The sequence below is a fragment of the Bactrocera dorsalis genome, chromosome 3 (genome assembly GCF_023373825.1).
Source record: "Bactrocera dorsalis isolate Fly_Bdor chromosome 3, ASM2337382v1, whole genome shotgun sequence".
NCBI classification, from domain to species: Eukaryota; Metazoa; Arthropoda; class Insecta; order Diptera; family Tephritidae; genus Bactrocera; species Bactrocera dorsalis.
In genome coordinates, this window is record NC_064305.1 from 6,354,020 (window position 1) to 6,360,467 (window position 6,448).

The window sequence follows — 6,448 nt, forward strand, 5'->3', positions numbered from 1 at the left end:
GTTGTGCTGAATTGACTTTTGGATAGAGTACCAGTCTTCACTGATTTATTCAAGAAACCTTGAAAATTGGGACCAAATTTGAGGCTACTTTGAAATATATGGAAAATTGTAATCACCCGGCCAAATGATATTTCAAAAAAAAAAATGTGTGTTGCTACGTGGGTAGTACTGTCCCTAATTACTATGCCTAATATTGGCGCGATCTGTCAACAAGTTTGTTTACAGCAGTTGCTTAAGTTAATGGGTCTCAGTAGTGCATTGAGATTTTTACAATAGATAATTTTAGATGTTTTTATATTTTTATCAAATTTTGTATTTCTGACCAAATTTCTTTTGTGGAATCGTTACGAATGTTGAGAGAGGCTTACGGTGATTCAGTTTATCAAAAACACAAACCTACGAGTGATAAAGATCCTTCAAAAACGGTCGACAGATCGTTGAAGATATTCCGCGCTCTGGACCTGCCAGCTCTTCAATATGGTTCGAAATGCGGCCAAAGCCACTCAAAAATCAAAGTGATGTCCATCGTGGATTGATGCATCATGAATTTGTCCCGGAGGGACAGACGGTCAGTAAGGAGTTTACGCGTTGATAATGCACCATCGCATCGAGTCACGATTGTGACCGAATTTAAAGCCAAAATCGCAACGAATACCATTGATCAACCACTGTGATCACCAGATTTGACTCCGTGTGATTTTTTCTTGTTCCTCAAACTGAAATCTGTGGACACTGTTAAAATTTCCCCCTCTGGGCTAGCTATGGTGGCAAACGCTCATCGCATTCTGTTAGCTTATCACAATTCACATGCTTGTCCGCAGTTAGTCTTTCTCTATAATTTACGTTCTCTGCTAAGTCTTATTAAACTTAACTTAACACTTTAACACACAAAAAAGGGAGACCAATTTAGAATGTCTGGTATTTAAGTGAATAAGCGATAATCGAAATTATTGAGAATTTTCGAAATCGTTTGACCTGTCAACAACTTTAAAGTGAAGTTTAATTCACAGAAAAATAAATATGAAATAAATATTATTTTTAATCAGGGCTAACCGAAAGAGATTACGAGCAGTATATAAAGCAACGCAGTCGATTTAAAATATTCATTTCGTGAAGTTCAACAGTTGGGTGCTAAGTGAAGTCACTAAATTTAAAACAATGAAATTGATCGCATTAATTATATTCGCCTTATTCAGCCTGGGACACTGCCGAGTAATAACGCATCCTTGCCCTTATAAAGGTAATATTTATTTTCAGTAATCAGTTATTTTATTAATTAGTTTATTTTTTTTTTAATATATTTGACATATACAACAGATTATCTTCACAATGCTCCGACACGTGATATCCTGGATAAATATTTACGTCCACAGAAGTATAATCTCCCAGACGTTCAGATAGATACAACAAATTATCCTCAACATGCTCCGGCACGTGATATCCTGGATACATATGTACGTTCACAGAAGAAGTCTAATAGTCCAGACGTTCAGATAGGTACAACAAATTATCCTCAACCGGTTCCGGCAAGAGGCATCCTAGATACATATGTACGTCCACAGAAAAAGTTTAAGCATCCAGACGTTCTAATTAACAATTCGCCGGTTTGGTCAGAGGGGTATAATATTCCCTCATCTAACAGTTATTACTGGCGTACGCGCAATTGGCCCCAATATTGATCTAACAATTAATAATAAATAAAATCAAAACGCAAATATGTAAATCAAAATCAAGGATTTCTCCGCTTGCTTTAAGATGAAATTCTTATATGAGCTTAACCTTTATAAAGAGCGGTATAGATAGTATGTAGCTTTTGCTTGACGAAAGTTCTACAGTGTGGAAAAGTCGAGGTTATGTGTAATATAAATGCTACTATATTTTTTTCCTGCTGAGTTATCTCAATGAAAATAATTTATCATGTTTTACTCATAATGGTGTAACTTTGTGACAAAAATAGATAAATTTGAGCGGAAACTTGACTTACCCCCCATATAACTTATATCAGGATTTTCGAAATTCCGGTTGACTTTACTCTATATGAATAGTTTTTTAGTATGTGGCATGTAATAGTACAAGTGTTAGGAAAAATAGATACAATTTGGTCGATACTACCCAAACTGCCATTTACTACATAAAATGATTTTCGTTTCTTTAACAAACTTTATGTGTCTGGTGTCTGCCTATGGATGAGTTATATGTACATATATAGTATATGTATGTATATATGAACTTGCTTGGATTTCGATACTCTGGTTGACGTTTTACACCTTAAGGTGTTTCCTTGGCTTTGACTCTTGAAAGTTGCTAGAGTATAAAATGTTCGGTTGCACCCGAACTTAATCCTTTCTAACTACTTCTTTTAAGATCGATTTAAGTTATACAAAAAACGGTGATCTCGGTGTAGCTCTCAAATGAGTTATGTTTGTTTATATTGTCTGTTTAATATTTTCTAAGTTTACTATATGTTTTTGATTTCAGCTGTCACCTTTTGCTCCTCTCTTTATTATTTGTGTTATTGTACCAAGCTTGCGATTTCTTGTGTGTTATTTTATAATTTTATTCTACTATGTAAAAGCGTGTTTAATTTTTATGATTCTTTTTTCGTCATATTTATTTTAGTTTTGGTTTTCATTTTCTCACTTTTATCAAAGTTTGTTTTATACGTACATTTATTCAGGCACATCATATCAATAGGAACGTTCACGCCTATATATTTTTGAATTGTTTACAAAATGATTAATTTTTCTTTCTAAGGGCGAAGCAGAAAAGTTATCCGGAGCAAATAAACGTTTCAGAACCTTTTGCTGAAGTTGAGCTACAAAAATTAATGGGCCCCACGGCGTCCCGAATTTTCTGATTATAAATGTTAATAAAACGAAACGATGATGACATTTGAAATAAAGATCACTGTTGACATAAAACAATTTTTCTTTACTTAATGAAAAGAAATGTACTGGAAATAGTCAGGTCCGTACTGAGAAAACTGTAACTCACACACAAAAACTTGTTTTTTTAGCATCTTATTCTTCGTTTAGCCGCATCCTCACAGCAAGATAGTGTTTTCCACAAAATAGTATTGCATAGTTTAAGGCGATTAAATAGAACTTCATTGTTAACTGTGAAAAATCTTTTGCTAATCTGTTAGGTAGAGAACATCATATGATTTTCTCACGTGCGTGAGAAAATTCCTCATACCAAATGCTGTACATATATCAACCTTAATAGGCAAGCAGAAAACACGCAATGTGGCACAGAAATGGTACGTACTCAAAATGAAACGATCAAGTCACCATGAAAAAGATTCAATTCAATTTGTTTATATTTGAAAAAAATAAGACGCCGCTAGTAACAGGTGAACAGCAAATGTAAGCAGTTATCTTATAAAAGGCATCCTGTCATGAACTGCTTTTAGGATTGCATTAAAGCGTGGGAAAAATACTAGGTGTACCAGATTATCGTGAGAGTTTTCCTTTAACTCTCGAAAATAGAATACCAGCGTTACTAGGCGAGCAGTAAAATGCATAGATTTTTCTATTATAAAGTCAGCGCAACTACGAAAATGGTTGCTTAAAAACTACCTGAGGATTGGGGGTTATGTGATTTCTATGCTTTTTGTCTTGTGCGCCAGAATAAATTTTTATTGTTTTCAGTTATGCTGTAGGTTTTCATTTGAGATACCTTTCCAAAAACGCCGTGAGAAAAATTGGAAAATCTATCCTGAAAGTGTTGTTTGAATGATGCGATCCTTTAAAAATCCTGCTTTGTGCTCAATTCTCGTGAGAATTTTTTGTTTTCTTTGGGGAAAATAAGATACCAATACTAACAGGTTGGCAGACATTTCAGTTAGATGTGCCGGAAAATTCTGAAGGAATGTGTACGATTTTCCTCAGTGTGAGTACGCATTGTAGGTGTGTGTATTCTTGGTAAAGCAAGCAGCGTTGGTCGTATGAAACAGCTGCACTACACTTCTCTTACCGATAATTTTAGTTCAATACATTTTAAGATTGTTACTCTCCGCAGTTCGACCTTAATCCTTAACATGTTTGCTGGGGTCGTCATCGAATTGGGGATCTCTAATCCGAGGCTGTCGATTAGTTTTCATTGCTAGTGCTTTTTACGTGGCGGGTTCCAAACTCAACGCACAACCCTGTGGCGGGGATGTTTCGCCTGTCCACTTTAACTCGCGTGCAATCGAATGTTCTTTGGCTACCCAGAGAATACTTGAACTAAGACCGGAAGTTTTAGAGAACTTTCCTCACTTGAGTGAATTTTTCCTCATTACTTCATCCTCCTCTACACATGAAATTCATCTACCATTTACATATATTGTGATATTTCGAAACAATGCATTTTGCTAAGTCGGTAGGACTTCACCTAATTACTATGCCAAATATGAGCGCGATCTGTCAACCAGTTTGTTTACATCAGCTGTTGAAGTTGGGAGTTTTAAAATGGATAAAAACATCTAACAAAAAATTTGTCTCGTTGCTATTCTGACCAAGTTTCATATGTGGAATGGTTGCGAATTTCGATTTTACTACTAAATAATACTTAAAAAAGGCTCTACATACAAATATAAATTTCTATAATAGTTGGAAAAGACTTATGGTGATTAATTTTTATAAAAAAACACAAACCTACTAGTGATAAAAAGCCTTCAACAACGGTGAACAGATCGTTGAAGACTTGCCGTGCTATGGACGACCTTCGAGCTCCTCAACTGATGAAAATATTAAATAAGTGAGGATATGGTGCGTGAAAATCGAAATGTTCGAATGATTTTGGTGGACACTTTGGCTATGAAACGAGTTCTTGCTCGACTCGTCCCCACAAAGCTGATTTTTTTTCAAAAAGAATACCGTAAACAGGCCTCTTTGATCGTAGGAATTCCGATACCACATTCATTGAGAGCATTATAACAGTCGATGTTGAATTTGTTCCGGAGGGACAGACGGTCAATAAGTATTTGGTCGTATTGAAGCGTTTGCGTGAGAACATCTGTTGAAAACAGTCGGAATTACCGAAGAGCAATTTACTGATTTTACGCGATGATAATGCACCATCGTATCGAGTCACGATTGTGACCGAATTTAAAGCCAAAATCGCAACGAATACCATCGACCAACCACTGTGATGATCACTAGATTTCGTTCTGTGTCATTTTTTCTTTCTGTTAGCTTATGACAATGCACACACTTTCTCTTAACCTACGTTCTCTGCTAAGTCTTATTCAATTTAACGAACACTCCAACACACAAAAAAGTGAGATCAATATTGAAGTTCTGGTATTTAATTGAATAAGCGATAAGCAAAATTATTGAGAGTTTTCGAAATGTTTTGACCTGTTTATAATTTTGAAGCGAAACTCACGACTTTAAGAATGATTATAGCACCTTAAGTTACCCATAGGAGGAGAGCTAAGTCATGAAAAATTAAGTATAAAATAAATATTATTTATAACCAGCGCTAACTAAAAGAGATTGCGAGCAGTATATGTATAAGACAACGCAGTCGGTTTAAAATATTCATTTCGTGAAGTTCGACAATTGGGTGCTAAGTGAAATTACGCAATTTAAAACAATGAAATTGATCGCATTAATTATTTTCGCCTTACTCAGCCTGGGACAATGTAGACCAATGCCCGATTATTATGAAGGTAATATTTATTTACAGCAATCAATTATTTTAATACTTAAATTAAAGTTTATTAATATATTTAACAGATACAACATATTATCGTGAAATGGTACCGAGAGATGGTTTGTTTCGTACGGTGATGCGACCACATAATAAGTATAATCGTCCAGACGTTCTAATTGACAATTCGTCGAATTGGCCACAAGGATATAATAATCCCTCATATCAATCGCTCCAATATCCATTTACTTTTTATAATAAATAAAAACAAAATGCAAATATTTATGTATGTCAAAATAAAGAATGTTAGCGAGAAATGAAAAAACATAGAAAAATTGTGAAATATTCATTATTTTTCATTCATTCTGAACATCATGTATTAATTATTCTACTGTCAATTTTCTGTAATTTATTGGTTTGGGAAAGTCGAAGTTTTGTGTAATGTAAATTCGACTAGGTTTATACACTTTTTTCCCTGCTGATTAAATGAGAAAATGTAAACAAAAGACTCCTCAACAAATGTAACAGAAGAAAATTACTACGGATGAAGAGAACATCTCACTGGCATTAAATGTTCCTAAAACGAAACGATGATTACATTTGAAATAAAAATCACTGATGACTTAAAACAATTTTTCTTTACTTAATAAAATAAAAGGAAACGAAAATAGTCAGGTTCTTACTGAGAAAACTGAAACTCACACACAAAAACTTGTTTTTCTTAGCATCTTATTCTTCGTTTAGCCGCATGTTTACAGCAAGATAGTGCTTTCCACAAAATATTGCATAGTTTAAGGCGATTAAATAGAAG

The 6,448-nt window shown here is 34.4% G+C and overlaps 2 long non-coding RNA genes across 2 annotated transcripts; both read left to right on the plus strand.

The window, feature by feature from the left end:
* The first annotated feature begins 607 nt into the window (after positions 1–607).
* On the plus strand, positions 608–1,729 carry LOC105228424 (uncharacterized). Its single transcript, XR_007422416.1, has 2 exons — positions 608–1,240; positions 1,318–1,729. It is a non-coding gene; the product is annotated as an uncharacterized LOC105228424 (long non-coding RNA).
* Positions 1,730–4,969: 3,240 nt separating this feature from the next.
* Positions 4,970–5,972, plus strand: LOC125777826 (uncharacterized). The gene is made up of 2 exons (XR_007422415.1): positions 4,970–5,656; positions 5,724–5,972. It is a non-coding gene; the product is annotated as an uncharacterized LOC125777826 (long non-coding RNA).
* Positions 5,973–6,448: the final 476 nt, after the last annotated feature.